Genomic DNA, 18,085 nt, shown 5'->3' on the forward strand with positions numbered 1-18,085 from the left:
CGTTCACAGTATTTGTATAATTAATTGAGAAAAAACAAAAAAGTATGTTTATATAAATTTTTTCTGTCATCAATCAACATGCTTTAGCATAGTCTTTCAAATCTTAGATTTGATGATTTCAAAACAGTGAGGATTTCTGTTTTTCCAGATCGCAACAGGTATTCGTTTATCACTGCCATCTACCATGTGATCCAAAAGAATCAGAGTATGTAAGCTTTCAATGATTTGAAAAGCTGTTTTGACAGAAATAGAGGTAAAAAAGGAGGGTTTTTTTTTTTACATATTTATTTTTTTATAACAAGAAATTGTTTCGCCCAAATAGTGTTTATATAGTGTGGTGCTTTTTTTCTATAAAATAAAATAAATTGTAGTTATATTCATCACAGGCGCGGATCCAGAGTAATACGTTGGGAAGGGCAAATTAGAGAGAACAAATGGCGTACAGTTAATACACGCCCGGTATTCTACGGGACAAAACCATTATGTTACATTGTTCGTTTGGCTCTTTGGAGGGGAAAAATCACCCCATCGCCCCCCCCCCTTGAACGTGTCTGATTCATTACAGAGCCATCTATAAGTGACGAATGCAACTTTTTCGACTACATTTTTCGTTATCAAAGAAATTCCTATGATTCTCTCTGAAAAGAAATACATCTGAAGATATCACCTGAATACAATGAATGTTTCACAAATAAGTCACTATTTGGCTTCACTTTTTCCATTTTTTGCTTTGCAGTATGTTATATCCGAATTATTTTCTAGGTTAAGACAGTGTTTTCGGTATGATATATCCGCAGTGTATGCTTTATATGTGGGGTATGTAATAACAGAGAGGTAAAAATACATGGAAATGAATGGACCAAAAATCGGAGATTGTAAAACCGTATGTTATCTCCGAGTTGTATGTGGTATCCAGTGTATGTTATAAGTGTACTCGACTGTGTATAACCCTTAATCGCGCTGACCGAGTATCCCACTTGGGTTAGATACCAAATCTTAACTCTCGATTGCTCAGCGGGGAAAAAAAAATATTTCTCTTCTCTGACCGCGACATTTCACGTGAACAACGTACTTTTTATCCTCTGAGCAACCCCGAGAGTTGGTATAGTACTATCACATTTCAATATGAGCGTCCTTTTTAGCTTACATATGAACGGATGAGAAGGCACTCATGTTGAAATATGGTAGTTTTATGTTATCGCAAAATGGTCATAAACCAATTTTACGCACTGTTTTTGCTGTATTTTATGTGTGTTATGTCAAGTTTTTTTGTTTAAAGTACCACCGTCGTGAAATTTAAAATTTCATTTATCAATCAAAAAAATCTAGGCCAGTGTTTCCCAACTTTTGCCACATTTCGGACACTCGTAGAGAAGGTTAATTTCGAGTAACTCCCCCTCCCCCCCTGTCCCTTGGGCATGGCCTCCACATCCTGCGGCAGGGTCCTTAGGCTAGGATCTTTATCAGACAATTAGGATAGACTAATGGTTTATCAATATTTCCATGAGGTCTTCTCTGTAGTGAATTTATAGTGTGAAAAATAAAAATATTATCGGAACCATCCCGGGCACCAGTGCTGGGAGCCATCCCACATAAAATCTAAAATGTATTTTTTTTTTTTATATAATTTGCATATCATAAACAAATCGAGTAAATTACAATTTCACAGCACAAAATGTGTCCCTCATCCAATAGTAGTAAATGAAAATGTTCCCGCGGACCCCTTACAGAATATTCACGGACCCACAAGGGTCTCCGAATCACAGGTTCAGAAACACGATAGAGGTTCTTCGATTACAGGTTCTAGACCACGATAAATATTTTAGTGCAAACTGCACTAATTGGTTGTTTTATTGTCAATTTTGAAAATGCGTCCAGAACTTCCCGTTCAACCTGTATTTTCACACATTTTTCAATCATCAAATTTCTCAAATTCAACCTTTATAAATGAAATCTCTATATATAATAGAAATTTTCTCCAAACAATTAATTTATTAAGTCTGGAATCCTAAAGATATATTCCAATTTCATTCAAATCATATTATAAAAGTACACACACACAAAAGAACATTCCCGAAGTACCATATCTGATCAATTTATATGAGAGAAATGGTTTCAGATAAATAAATCATACTTTACAAAATTTTATTCAAAGAAAAAAAAAACCATCCGTGGTCACGTATTCAGTCTAGCTAGACTGGATCGTCGATATTATTATATATATATTTTTTTTATGTGAATCCTACGATTCTCCCAACGAGAAATTTAACCACGAATAAGACCGAAAAAAACGCAGAAACAGCAGCTTTTTATACAGCGTAGGATTTATATCTTTAAAACGTGATCTGATTTGCATAATTCCGTACTATCAGATGGGCTGTATATCGTTAAAAATATATTTTTTTAGTAAATAAGGTACTCACGGTATAACGTCCGCCATTCATAGCGATATGATCATGTAAAATATTGGTAACGATTCAAAAAAATTTCTAACATTTTCTTCCATTCAATTTTATTTTTTTTTTAACAAGAAAACATGGACAAGAATTGTTCATCATGAACATCATCAATTTCCAAATTTCCCTTTAGGGAAAAAAAAATGGGGAAAAAGATAGGAATGTTATCTTTCTGCCAGATTTGATCAGCTTCCAACATCGTAGGACTTTAATTTCTCTTAATGATGTCTTTTGCCATGTATTCTTATGTATATGGTGGATTGCTTGTCATCTTTTTTCTTGTATAGCGAACCTCGTTTATACGTTATACTCAGTTATACGACTTTCACAATTATATGACTTTCAGCTTCGGTCGCAATTGGTTACTACATATTTTAATCTTAAAATTTCATTTATTCGACGCTTTCAGTTCGACTCGAATTCCAATTTTTTTAAAGAAAACGTCATTTATATCCATCAAATGCGCGCGATTTCTGTAGACAAATGATGTTTGACTTTTTTGAGAGTATGGGCCACTTCATTGAATTGAAATGTGTCGCGGGCCACCACAGTGATCTGGAACAGCGCTGAGGATCACTTAAGTGATTTTTAAATGTGCCGGGGGCCACTCGTGTCCGTAAAATTTCAAGACAGTTTCAAGTTTCGTCATTCAGAAAGTTTGATCGTTTGAAGTAAGACCTCGAAAACTTTAACTACTTTTTTATATATAGGGTAGGATTTATATTTTTAAAACGTGCTGATTTATGTAATGCATTACTATCAGATGGACTGTATATCGTAAAAAAAATATTTTCAGTAAATAGGGCTTATGGTGTATAATAGCATATACTCCCTTCATAGCTGTATAATCATGTAAAATATTGGTAACGATTCAAAGACATTTTTTCAACATTTTCGTACCTTTTAACATTGCGAAAGCTATGCTCTAGTAGAAATATCATTGAAAATACTAATTAACCATTGATTTATTTTACATTTTTTTTACACATATTTTTGATTTTATATGCTATCCTATGTCGGTATAAAGTTTCATATATCTCTAATACTTAATGTTTTGCAAAATTTTCAGAAAAAATTCATTAAAAACAGCTTGCGCTCATGATGGCATAGATAACATAGCATGACAAACGGTTTATTTCATGAAATGAAGCAAAACATTGAGAATTTATTGACTCAATCTTTTCTGAAAGTGAGTTATAAACAAAAAAATTTTCAATTTTTTCATTTAAAATTTAAAATTTGGTTTTTAATAAGATTAAGTGAAAGGAATTTCAATCTTTTGCTTCTTTTCATGAACTGAGCAGTTTCTTTTACTTTGAATCAATTTTTGTTCAATTTCATTGCTTGTTATGCTATTTTATCTTAGGCTCAAACTGTTTTTGACACTTTTTTGTTGAAAATTTGCAAAAAAATTAAGTATTAGAGTTGCGTGAAATTTCATACTAGCATAGGATAGCGCATACAATCCAAACGTGTAAAAAAATTTGAAATAAATCAGTGGCTAAATAGCATTTTTAATAATATTTCGACTAGAGAATAGTTTTCACCAGCGCTAAAAAAGGTATCAGACCCGTTAAATTTTATTTTTCTACAAGAAAACATGAAAAAACAAAAATTCCTCATCATGAACATCATCAATTTCCAACTTTTCCTTAAAAAAAAAAAAAAAATAGGAATGTTATCTTTCTGCCAGACTTGATCAGCTTCCAACATCGCAGAACTTTAATTTCGCTTAATGATGTCTTTTGTCATGTATTCTTACAAATGGTGGATTGCTTGTCATCTTTTTCTTATATATAAAAGATTTTTCTCGCTCTTTGCTTAACTTCTTTCTTATTGTTGACTGACCATTCCTTTTTTTTTTTTTATATATATATCCTGGAACGTCCGAGATAAAAATTGAGACTTACGGTCCTGGAAAGTCGCTTAGAAATCACGTAGCTTGGTCCAGGAGTAATTTCACGTTTTGTTACTTAAGCTCTTCAAAGGAATTTCCTTCCCGGATTTACACAGTAGTTCTCAGATTTACGATTTTTTTTTTCCTGTTTTATCCTCTTTTTTTAAGAAATAGTTCTCGTTGGATATATAGAGTTTCATTACACGAGATTTTTCCGCGTCTTCATGTTTCACGGTTAACTAGAGCTTTTTTTTTTGTTTTTCATCATTATTTCTTATACACTGTTCTTAATGGTGCATTGATGATTTACTTTTCTTTGTCCAGAGGTTCCAATAAATCCGTCTTAGTGAAAAATGAGTCTCGCGGTACCATCTACCGATTTGTGAAATGATATAATGGTTTTCTTCTCGTTTCTTAGATTCGCGCATGGCATTTAGGAACGTAGTGGTTCTTATCTCTAAGATAACTTGAGAAAGTTTCAATTTTCGCCATTCAGAAAGTTTGATTGTTTGAAGTAAGAGCTCGTTATGATTGTCTTATGCCAAAGCAGAGGCTCTGTTAAATGATCTAGTTCCTTGTGGAAAGAGGAATTGTCCGAATACCAAACGGCACAATGACGTGATAGATGTTCGCTTGAAATAAATAGTTCTCTCCGGACAGTTCCCGACATCGCTGAAATTCATGAAGACATGGTCGAAATCCTTCCACGGATATATGGCTGGCAAAATATATTGTCCACGAGCGATCCTCTCTCTCTCTCTCTCTTTCCCATCAGAAAATCCTTTATCGGCCTCACCTAACACGTTGAGGCCGATGTCCACTTCAGAACTCCCATTGAGAGACGAATCTGCAATTCAATTCCCGAGAGAAAACGGCAGTTGGAGTTGAGGAATAGTTTTATTCCGGTTATGCACATGATCAATGTTTATCCGGGCTCTCAAAGAAGGTGAATCATTTCCAAAGGCTATATTGAAGTGTCACGTCCATATACGAGAAGACGAGCGATCCGAGCAAAAGTGCTGTACACTCCAATACAAGCGACTGACCTTTTCAAAATAGCGTTTTCCCCCTAACACACAGTGCACTTATAACTATCCTTTAGCTTAAAACTTGAACTTTCAGACAGCAGTTTGCATCGCGCGTGGTTAGGATTTTTCAATTGTGGTATTTAATTTAATTTCATTATAAAATATTTCCAAAGCAAACCGTAAGTATCTGCAGATGATACGTAGTCATGATCCTCGTAGCAGCAAATTGAGTTTATTCGATGATTTTTATCCCATGTATTACTTTAAAGTCGAACGCACCGCTATGCTTTGGAAAACGTCAAATACCCTTTAGTAAATTTGCGAAGAATTTAAAATTGTATTCCACATTATTTAGGGATCCATATTCTGGAAACTTTTATTTCCATCATGTAGATAGCATACGATTTTCAAGTCTTTTACGATTTCAATTTAACTCTTTTTATGCGAGCGAATTTAAGGCAACTCACTACGTTCAAATAACGATGGGAGACCACTTTTGAACAACGTTCCCAAGTAAACACCTTATACAAATTGTATCGAAGGATTGAAATCATCCTAATTTCATGCATTGGTACACCAAACTTGTCGTAACGGTGCTCTTCTGTTGATGAGAGGTACAGGCGGAGTGCTCGCGACTATAGAAAAAAAGTAGAAGCCTCTGCTGTACCCTCATCTCATTCTTGCTCTTTTTCCACTCTCTCATCAGCGATAGGTTCCCGTATTCCTCTATTATACAGTTGAACTTGGTTTCATCCAAGCTCAAATAAACGGCAAAAAAAATCGAATTGTCCAATTCATCAATTTAAGATAACCACACTGTAATTAAGAACTTAAACACGCTTGATAATTATAAAAATGGCTTGAATGAAGTTAGTCGTTGCTGCAACTACTGGAGCTGTTTGTATGAAACGTGAACGATCACGAAAACTTTTATTTGTTAATTTGTAATTTTCATTTGTTTCCTTTTTTTCGATGCACTTAAACACTATTCAAAAACTTCAAAAAATCTAAGTAATTTTTTTTTCAAGTTTATTTAGATCATTTTTGTCGCACCACGGTCATTTTCTGCGCACGAGGGCTAATTAGACCGGGACCTACAATTTATTGCCGATTCCAACGGCAGGCTTGTTTTTATACTCATCGAGAGGTTGGTGCGCTAACCCCTCGATGGGGGTTACCTAGCGCATTCCGGCTACAACAGCGGACGACAAAAATTTCCGATTCAAACGGGACTCACGCCTCTTGCCGTACCTGCGCATGCGCAGAACGGTTGTTTACTTTTCTTCACGCAACTTGCTTCGTTTTTTTCCCTCCTCCACACGGTTTCTCTTTCTTCTTCCCCGCGGGAACATGTATGCTGAAAAATTTTGATAATTCTATTTTTGATAATTCTATTTTTGATAATTCTATTTTTGATAATTCTATTTTTGATAATTCTATTTTTGATAATTCTATTTTTGATAATTCTATTTTTGATAATTTTATTTTTGATAATTCTATTTTTGATAATTCTATTTCTAAATTTTTCGTGTAGCTTGCCGCATGTTGTCGCTTCCAGTGGACGACCGACCTGAAAGCTCGGAAAATATGCCAAATGTTAATGTCCAGGTCTCTTCATCTTCTAAACCAGGGTTTCTAAACCCGTGAGCATACAGCTTTCTTGTAATCCTGATATATTCTAAGGGGTCCTGGTGAAAATAAAATGGAAGGAGAGAAATGGCAGGCTGCTAAGAGAGCTGTGAAGAAAAAAATTCTATGTAAAAGAAAGAGAAGCTTTTAGGTGAAATATATATATAGTGGGAAAAAATGTTTTTTTAGGATTGTTTAGAATTGCCCATAGAACCACAGTCATCTTAACACATTAGACCAACCGGACGCAGCCCGGGGGTCTTCAGAGCGTAGGAGATTCCATGATAATGATGAGAGTTGATAGTATATAGTGTGTTTTTCATAAAGTACGCAATTTTTAAAAATGCAATAAACCAGCCAAAATCGAAGCGAAATTCAAAATTTTTACTTAATTCCATTCAACATATACTTCGATTTATTAATGAAAAATGATATCAAGCATACGTCCACCTCCACTTTCTCTGCAGGCAGCCATCCCATCGTTGAAATTAATGATAACTCTGCACTCGAACATTACTGTTTCGACAGTGCGATTTTCTGGTTGCAACTGACCCAGGTTCTTCGAATTTCTGTACCAATCTCGAAACTGCTGTTGCGGTAGGATCATTGTCACGTCCAAAGATCTCGCGCATTTTACGAACAGTCTCTGCGTAGCACTCCCCGTTTTTGTAATGAATTTTCACAATAAGAATGCGTTGCTCGATACAAAAATAGAAAAAAAAACCAAAAAAAAAAACGGCCGTGTCTTTTAATCGGAGTGATAATAGAGAGATGAGAAAAATGATAACAATAGAGTGCTGCCAATCTTCAAACAAAAAAATAGCGGGAAATTAAAAAAAACTGCGTACTTACAACCCTTGCGTATGAAACAACCCTTTACGTTTTGCGAGAATAAGCATTTGGATTGGTATACGCATACTCCCAGCCTGGTAGGGGACCCCTGATGCTGGCTGCATGGAACTAGAGCCCACCATTCATGTCCCTGACCCTGATCTCAATAGAATGGGCCTACGTGATAAGATCTAGTACCATGATTTGCGACAGTAAGTAAACACGTAAACTATTGTGCCGCTGTGGTGGTCGAGTGGTTATAGTGACGGACTCGCGATGCGAGGATCCGGGTTCGAACCCCACAGTGGTGGTCGGCTGAAGTTGGTTTTCTGTGGTTCCCAACTTCAAGGCGCAAAAGCGAGCCGATCTCCCCGTGAAAAAGTCTCGCCACAGAGAGCAACAGTCCTACAACGATAAATCATTCAATCATAACACTTCACTCATAGTTTGAAAAATTGGTGGCAGATGGCAGCACTACACATAACAAGCATTACAGAGAAACACAAATAACTTCACGTCAGGTTTCACTACACGTACACGCACATTCCCGCATGTACCGATTCGTTGGGGGTTCCACGGGGGAGGGGGTACATGTGTGGTGTAGCAGTAGTAGGTAGGGCCTCCAAAAAATGGCTCGGGGATCCATGATGTTCTTAAGTCAGCCACCTCGTTGGGCAATTTGCCTGTTGTGGCGATGTATTTGTATTGTTTCCAGCTAAGTATGAGGTCCCAGAACATTTTGCCTTAAGGTCGATTATATTTAGACGACACTGCGCACGCATGAAACCCCGGCGAGAATTTCTTCACTGAATTAGGAATATAGACCTTTCTCATAAAACTCATAAAATTTTTGTTCACTATCAATTTACTCAGAAAATTGGGGTAGACTGTGTCATAGACACGGCCGCAAGCTTTGACGTGAATATGTTTTTTGCTCCTTGAATCGCGTGGTAGGCACTGGCCTACATCGTATGTACTATCATCGGCTTCGTCTTTAGAATAGTTAACAAACGACACCAATCTCGTCTGTTTTTCTGGTGAACTGCTCGAGATGTAGTGGAAAATAATTTGTTACGAATTAGGGCTGAGGGCCTGGTGCCCAGACGGGAAGATATATTAAAGCCAGAGTGATATCACTCAATGCACCTTTGCGGTGTGCATCTCACAATATCATTGCTTTCGATTTGCGTTGGGTACTTCTTAAAATATGATGGTTTAAAAAATTTCGTCACGCAACTTTTTGCGATTGCTCCCAGTATCGTCAGATGATTTAAAAGACGTAGTCACGTCAACGATCACTTCGATAAGTAGGAAGAGTCTTGCTCCTTCATGAGAAGGCGAGATGCCCTGGATCTCACAAGGAGGCCACAGGTGATAAAAGGTTTGTTACCTTTTGATAAAAGCTTAATTATTAAATTACTGGATATCTTTCGTAATTATATTATGCACGTAATAATTCATAACTAGCCTCCAAATTTTTTCTATATAATTTGACATTCACTCTTATTTTTATATATAAATTGAAAAATGATCATGAAACACAATTTGGCAATACTTGTTCAGACATTAACCCTCAAAGCGATCTCATCATCCACAGATCGTAATCCTAGTAGCCTGCGCAATCAGCTTGTGATGATTTAAAATGCTTTTTTTAAGATGAAATTCTTAAAAATTGGCGTATATAGATGTGGCGTACGCATATATATTCTATTTATAACATTATTTTATTCCTCTATTCAACTTACAAGTTTGCTTGTACTGTATAGCAGTGCTTCTCAAAGTGTGCGTCACGGCTCGTAGGGGCGTTGCGGTGAGCTGCAGATATTGCATCGGGTGCCTATTTATGCTTTGAAATGGTCCTTTCATAAGGAAAAATATCTACTAAACTATTTTGGGGACCCGCAGATGGACCATGAATTGGGCCTCCAATCACAAGTGTGTCGATAATGTGGGTTTGAACCCAGGTTTTGTGTTTGAATTATCCGATTCTTTCGATTGTATCGAAACTTGCAGCGTTTGTGAGTTCGAGTGTCACATATATTTTCCACAAAAATAAAATTTAAAAAAAAATTAAATTAATTTTTTTGTTCCCGCAGAGAGATATAGAGAAGGATTTCTCTCTCTGACTATTTCCGGAGCCAAAGGGTTAATTGACAAGTTGATAAGTACGGAAGAAAATTCAACATCTAATGCTCGCGTAAGCGGATTGCGCGAATTACAAGCCAGAAACATAAATTCGCAGCCACGACATTCCATTTCCAGACCACCAATTGGAAAACACTTTCCTTTACACACAGCCAGAACCAAGATGTCGTTTGTAGGACGGAACGGAAACAGCAGGCGAATTTTCCCCCAGACTTGATTTGTACACTGTTGGCTTGCCTAATTTTATCAGACCTCTGCAGAGACCGCTTTCTGCATTTCATATTTCTCCCGAGTTCCATCTTACGCTGGTTGAGGCATTATCAAAGCATTAGTGCTGACGGATGCCCCATTTCTCTCTTATCATCTGAGTGCAAAGCTCTTTATATACCGATGTGACCTAAGCTAAAGATTCAGTTAACAACCCGTGGGGAGGCAAACATAATGGGAAAAAATATAAAGATACACACGGAAAATCCTCTTTATTTCTCTCTACAAAACTTTATTAAACGCAGCCTTCACTTACTGAGTTGTGATATACAACAAGGTGCTTAAACTTTTAGAGAGTGCGGACCACTTCAGGTCGCTTAAAGAATATGTAAATGTGTCGCGGGCTGCTTAAGTATCTGGGTCACTCAAGTTATTTGTAAATATGCCGCAGGTCACTTAAGTTGCCTGGGAATGTACCGCAGGCTGCCTGAGGAAGTGTAACTGCACCACGGGTCACTTCAGTGGTCTGGAAATGTGCCGCAGGTAATTTGAGTGATTTGGAACATCGCTGTGGTCCACTTAAGTGCTCTGAAACTGTGCCGTGGGTCTCTCACATTAGCTGTAAATATGCCGCGGCACACTTAAGTGACCCAAAACTGTGCCGCTGGATACTTGAGTGCTCTGGAACCGCACCGCTTTTCCCTCAAATGATCTGGAAATGTGCCGCATTTCACTTAAGCAATCTGAAAAATGTGCCACGAGCCGCTTGTGTGATCTGGAACTGCCGTTCTTCACCCAAGTGATCTGGAAATGTGCCGCTCGTCCCTCAAGTGATCTGGTACTGTAAGTTGCTTCGTTTAAAATTAGATTTGAGGTCACGGACCACATAAACTGACTCCGAGGGGTGGTCCTTGGGCCATGCGTAGAGTATGCATGTATGATATAGTCAAACTCAGTTATAACGACACCTAAGCTATAACGTCAATAATTGGTGGTCCTGGTCGATTCCCATGCAGACTATTGTTACCGAACCTTGGTTATAACGTCGATGAAAACGTCACGAACTCGGATGTATCGACAAATTTTTCGTCACATTGATTCCGTTTTTATGGCATTTCTTTAAGAAATTCTTAGGCCGATGCCGACGAGCGCGATTATCCCCGTACGCAAAAATTCACGCAACGCCCAAGCGTGATCTGAGACGCGACCGTTATTTTTTGCGCAGAAACCGGTTTTACAAGGCAGATGCTATAGTAGGGACTGAAGAATTAACTGGAGTTGCCAGATGATCGCGGACGCGAAAAATCACACAGAACTTCACGGACACGAGCTTTTTTTTTTCTATTATGAAATTGGTTCCGCCGCGAAAAACAGCATTCGCGTGACGAGTGCTTGTGCGTTGCGGGAATTTTCGCGTACGGGGTAATCACGCTCGTCTGGCATCGGCGTAATAGTAAACCTCCCGGCCGTGAAGTGCTGAGCGATTTTTTGCGACCGCGATCGTCTGGCAACTCCACACACAGTTAGTTCTTCATTCTCCCCTTCCCAAAGTGTGCGTGAAAAATCCCGTACGTGAAGTAACGATCGTGTGGCATCTGCCTCAGAACTAGAGCTCATCAGATTGAGGCAATGTCTTTTTCTTTTCTATTGATGCCTAATGTTGGGAATAAAGGATTTATTAGGTCAAAGTTTGACACTCCGACTTCATTCTTTATTTGTATGATCAGTGTACCGGATGTTACCGGATTTTCCCGTAAAATTGTGCTTTTCTGGTTTTTTTTCAACGAAGCTAACTATTTACTCCAATATATAATCGGTAGATGAGGGATTTTGCATATTTTATAAATTGTATCATCATGAATATAACTATACCTATTCATCTGACTTATTTGCTCATGTTTCATTTTTACCCGTGAAATACATTTTAAATAGCTGCATTTTCGACTAGTACTGTATTTGCATATAGAAATGTCCTCTCCACTTGTTAATATAAGATTCATTCAAAGACTGGTTATTTGTGGAGACGAAGATTACACGGAAGAAAATTCATCACTACCCCCACGGGGACTCGAAACCCGGTCTTTCGCTTGCCGTACGAGTGCTCCACCATCTAAACTATGGAAGCAGGTGGAACAATTTGTATGGATAGCGGACATAGGCTACCGTGGCCTATGTCATTCGCGAGCTAGATTCCTGCCGCCGTCTATGTACGGAGCCTTTCAACATATATATATATATATATATACGCTTCCAGGTTGAAATGTTATACCTGCTTCCATAGCTTAGATGGTAGAGCACTCGTCCAGCAAGCGAGAAACCGGGCTCGAGTTCCCGTAGGGGCATTGATGAATTTTCTTCCTCTTGTAATCTTCATCTCCACAAACAACTAGTCTTTCAATGAATCTTGTATTAGTACTATATTTCTCGCTAGATAAATATATCGCTAGAAATAGCTGGCAATTGGCAACATTTTTGGCGAGAAAAAATTTCCTGTGGCTCTATATCACCTCAATTCTACATATTTTTCTTGAACAAATATTGTCAACGCAATTATGATAAAATAACTTCATACCAAAAAGCATCATGAGATTCGCTGCATTTTTATTTGAATGATAAACACTTATTTTACGGGTTATTTATTGGCAACGGCGTGCCATTATCATAGATTCTGACGCAAATAAATTCAAAAATCCCTCCTAAATACAGGGTGGGTGAAAAGTAAATGCCACATTTTGAAAATTAGTAAAAAATCAACCTATTTACATATAATCCGCATCTTTATATTATAAAGTTAGTACCGAAATACTTATCATTCCTCAGTGTTGCTTCATTTTGTCGATAAATTAAGAAAGTAGTGCGATATAAATTGCGTGGAGGGTATAATCAATCAAAATCAGGAATTTCTTGGCCGATTGGACGAGATTTACACCTTTTTTATAGCTAAATCAGTCTAGATTGAACTCTTCTTGACTTCTTGTGAGGATGTCAAAGAAAACGTTTACTCCTCACGTGTAACCAACATCAAGAAACTGAAGACAAGAACCGTCGAAGTGATGGAGACTCTTCCTCAATCGATTTAGCATATACAGGGTGTCCCATAAATTTTGACGGAATTCAAAAAAATCGTGGATGGATGCCAGAGTCGAATTTGTTTCTGACATAAGAAAAAGTTAGCTAAAATTCTTGCTGATTGGTGATGCTGCATAGTGTAGTTTCCTGTGAATAAGAAAATTCAATCTCTTGAGAAGATGAGCGGAATCAACAACTAGCTCATGAACAAATTCTTCAAGGGACATAGTTTGCCTTTTCGGGGCCCCGGGGTAGAAGTTTCCTTGGGAACCCTATTGAAAGGTTTATCATCATGCAAAACAAATATGAACTTTTGTGGGACTCCATTTGGCTCGTGGTCCAGAGGCATTGCCCCGGTTGCCCCTACCTAGTTACAGACGTAAATTCTACCTAGATAAAGTGAAAATTGCGACTTGGATTAAGTCTCGTTGATGTACTTTATTCATGTGACGCCTAACAAGGCCCCCCATCGACGAAAACACATTTAACTAATTTTAAATAATTGTTTTCCATTGTTTTGACTCTTTAACACTTCTGAGAGCGCAAACCACTAGTCGGTATGTCAATTTGTTGATTTTTTTATGATGTGTCGAAATTGGTGCAAATTTGTAGGACACTGTGCATGGGTTGAAATTGATTATTGTTTAGTTGCTGCCCGAGCTGCAAATGATGCTGATATTGAATTTTCGCAGTTATATGTGAAGCAAATCGTAAAAAAAACACTAATTACTGTATTTGTGTCACACATCATGGGCAGTTCTGCATGATACAGCGCCATCTATGAAGCAATGTTTTTTTTTAATGCATTAAAAACATTTCTAAACAGCATAATAACAATAAATGTTCATGACGATTTGCGTTACATAAAAGTACCACATTTCAATATGACCACCCTACATGTAAACGAGTGGAAGTGTGCTCATGTTGGAATTTGGTAGCTTTACGTAATGAAAATCGTCATAAACATTAATTACGCATTACATGTGGTAAGTCGCGTTTTTCAATGGTAAAGTGACATCTCTGAGTGAAATTTTACACTTTTTTGCAATTTATCAGAAAGCCAGTGTCTCCCGACTTGGGGTCCCTGAGTAGTTTGTGAGAGGCCCACGGGTTCGTATTTATTTACAATCATTGTGATAAATGACATTTTTACTGTGAAATTGTAATTTATTCAATTTTTTATGACAAGCAAATCATAAAATAAACAATGCATTCTGCATTTTATTGGGGGGGTGACCTCACATTATGGGGGTCCGCGACATCAAAAACTTTAGGAAACACTACTCTAGGCCATGATAATCATTCAGGGCCGGTTCTGGACATTTTTCAAGTGTAAGCGAATAATATTTTGGTGATAAAAAAAACGCCATCTTCAGTTGGTGCCCTAAAAAATCAGCCCCCTCCTCAGTTGGCACCTTCTGCGGCCGCCTAGTTTGCAGGATACAAGATCCGTCCCTGTAAGTATTTTAGTATCATTCGCACCTTTTTACGTCGATTAGATCATTTTTATAATCAATTTTTGAAACGAATTCAAGGAATTTCCGTTCGTCTCGTATTTCATTGCAGGCCACACTTTCATATGACAATGAATTGATCCTTTATTAATTTTCAAAACGTGTCACGAACAGTTCGTCCACCCTTTATAAACTAAATTTTGAATAAAACTTAGAAAACTTCCCATCATTCCACAACTAAATCAAATCAATAAAAACATCCAAAACTTTTTCAAAAAAAAAATATATATTAAAAATTCACGATAACAAATAGTTCATAAATATTCTTAAAAAACACCAAAACAAAACATTATTTCATCCTTTTTCTTTTATCCATCATCATTTTCTCTTCCAATTTTTCCCCCAGATTCGGAAAGAAGTATTGATTAAGAGGATAAAATTTGCATAAATTCCGCCGCTAATGCGCGATTCATTAGAAGAAGTCTAGGTACTTCACGAATTTGAATACAATCATTTCCTTTTTCGTTATTTTAAAAACGTTCAATCCATACCATCTGCTGTTTAAAAGTAAAATAAAAATCTATTTTAAATCCATTCAAAACTCTCTTAACGGGGGGAAAAAAGTATTCTGATATTATTAATAAGCGAAACAAGATTGCCATATAAATCTGTACAAAATATACATAATGTATATTCATAAGTATGAAAAAGAAAGTATTTCAGTTAGTACAATAAAATTACATTAAATCCAATTACATTCTCGAGTGCATTTCACGCAACTGCACTTGATAAGAGTACTTAGGAACGTCCGGGTAAATATTAGACTTAATACTGGAGTATTCTCATACAGCATCAGAAAATGTCTGGGAAGCTCTCGTATTAACTCAAATATATCCGTATAATGGCTGTTTTCGCATTTTTGTTTGTCTTTACGTGTAAATACGCGATTTTATTTCGAGAAGTCTCGGTTCGTTCTTAAGCGGCCCTCTCGCCTCTAATTTTAAGCTCCTTGCGTTGAGAAAGTTTGCGATTCTCTTTCTTTCCTCCTAGAGATATTCCGGAGATGATTTTTTTTTCTTTTGGAAATTTTTCCTGTTTTTTTACCAGGAAAAAAAGGAAAAGAAATTGTCTGTGGTTTTTTTATGAACAAAAAAATCTCTCATTTTCTATTATATAGCTGTTATATGTATTTTTTAATGCATTTTGTTTTGTTTTTTTATACTCCCTGAGGCATGGGAAGAAAAACGTGTGAGTTGAGAATTTTTCAGGTTTTTTTTTGAGAAAACTTCTTTTTTCCTGAAAAATTATATTTCTCAGCTCTAAATCATAGAACTCTCTCACCTGAAGTTTCCATAATATTTTTTTTTCTTCAAAAAAAAAAATCATTTTTATAGAAATAGTTTGAGTTTCTCTGATGAAAGAATATTGGTTCTTTAACAGAGATAGCATAGACATTTTTATTGGATATTTAGATCTTTCTTCAATATAGAGAAGCAAATTAAACGAGAAAATATGTATATTAAACTATTTTAAAAAATTTGCTATTTTTCCGGGTATAATATGTAGGTACAGTGTTAGCCGAGAAAATATAATTTTGAAGAGTATAATATTTCACTCATGAAGAGGAGAGATGAGCCGGCCACATACCAAGATTCAAAGACAACAGATGTACATCCAGAGTCACCAGCTACTTCTTCACCAAACACCAACTCTGGCCATATCACTATATTGCAATTTACTGCCATTAATGAGATGGTTTGGCAATGAAGACACTGTCTACCGGTGGTCGCCTCAAAAAAGTGATGCCAACAGCACGTGGTGTTCCCATGTGGTCATCTTACCAAGTACTAACCACGCCAGATGCTGCTTGACTTCGGCGATCGGACGAGAACCGGCGTTTCCAGCATGGTATGGCCCTTGACTGGTATCCTAGATGTGGTCAACGAAAACAAGGCAGTCCAACAAGATGGGAAGATACAATTGTCAGGGTGGTGGGGAGGGCCTGGAAGAGAAAAGCTCAAAAGACAGAGAGTGTTGGAAGTTTTGCGACCTGCATCAGTGGCGAGCCAATGATAAATGTACGGGTTCATCTAGGGGTAATTTCACCCATCTCCAAAATTTTAAAGGGTATTTTTTGTAAAAAAAGAGGGTATTCTTTCCAACAGTGAGAAGTAACTCAGGCCATGTAAATCTTTACAAAATACAGAATGTATATTCATGAGTACGAAAAAAGTATCTCAAGTAATACAATAAAACTATATTAAATCCAATTACATTCTCTAGTGCATTTTACGCAACTGCATTTGATAAGTACTCAGGAACGTCCGGGTAAATATTAGACTTAATACTGGAGTATTCTCATAAAGCATCTGAATATGTCTGAAGTTCTTATATTAACTCAAATATATCCGTATTATGACTGTTTTCGTATTTTTGTTTGTCTTTATGCGTAAATACACGGTTTTATTTCGAAAAGTCTCGGTTCGTTCTTAAGTGCGCCCCCCCCCCCTCTAATCTTACGCTCCTTGTGTTCAGAAAGCTTGCGATTTTCGTTCTTTCCTCCTAGAGATATTTCGAAAATGATTTTTCTTTTGGAAATTTTTCCTGTTTTTTTTCCGGGAAAAAAAAATGTCTGTGGTTTTTATCGACAAAATCTCTCACACATTTTCTGTATATAGCTGTTATATATATATATTTTTTTTTATTTTATAATGCATTATTTTTCTCCTTATACTCCCCAAGGCATAGAAAAGAAAACGTGTGAGAGTTGTGTGTGTGTGAAAACTTTTCGGGGTTTTTTGTTTTTTTTTGTAGAAAAATTTTTTTTCCTGAAAAATTATATTTTTCAGCTAAATCATAGAACTCTCACCGGAAGTTTCCATATAATAATATAATATTTTCTTTCTCTTTGGGAAAAAAATCATTTCTATAGAAATAGTTTTAGTTTCTGATAAAAGAATATTGTCTCTTTAACAGATAAGGTAGACATTTATTGGATACTTTGAAGATGTTTCCTCAATATAGAAAAACCAATTAGACAAGAAAATATGTATATTGATGCAGCTGACTCCATGCGGGGCATTTTTTTTTTCAACAGTGCGTTTTTCACAAAACGTGTATTATTGATCATAATATAAAACAAAGAAATCCAGTGAAATTTCTGAAATATTTCTAGAACTTGAGTTATCTTATATAATGTTCTCAAAATAAGTTTATTTTCAGCACAACAGTGTGTGTATATATACATATTCCAATGGTTTTTGTACTGTGCGTTGCTATAACTGTTATCTGTGCAATGAACTAAAAGTTCTAAGGCAACTGACTACGTTCAAATAACGATTTTTTTTCAAAAATTGTCGAAAATGGTTT

The 18,085-nt window shown here is 36.5% G+C and overlaps 1 pseudogene; it reads right to left on the reverse strand.

Moving 5' to 3' along the window:
- Positions 1 to 16,519: 16,519 nt before the first annotated feature.
- LOC149072429 (5S ribosomal RNA) lies at positions 16,520 to 16,638 on the reverse strand (annotated as a pseudogene).
- Between the last annotated feature and the right edge of the window lie 1,447 nt (positions 16,639 to 18,085).

Source organism: Pholcus phalangioides, unplaced genomic scaffold (genome assembly GCF_987345545.1).
Source record: "Pholcus phalangioides strain wild (caught in Gottingen) unplaced genomic scaffold, Ppha-v1.0 ptg000017l_1, whole genome shotgun sequence".
Classification (NCBI taxonomy): Eukaryota; Metazoa; Arthropoda; class Arachnida; order Araneae; family Pholcidae; genus Pholcus; species Pholcus phalangioides.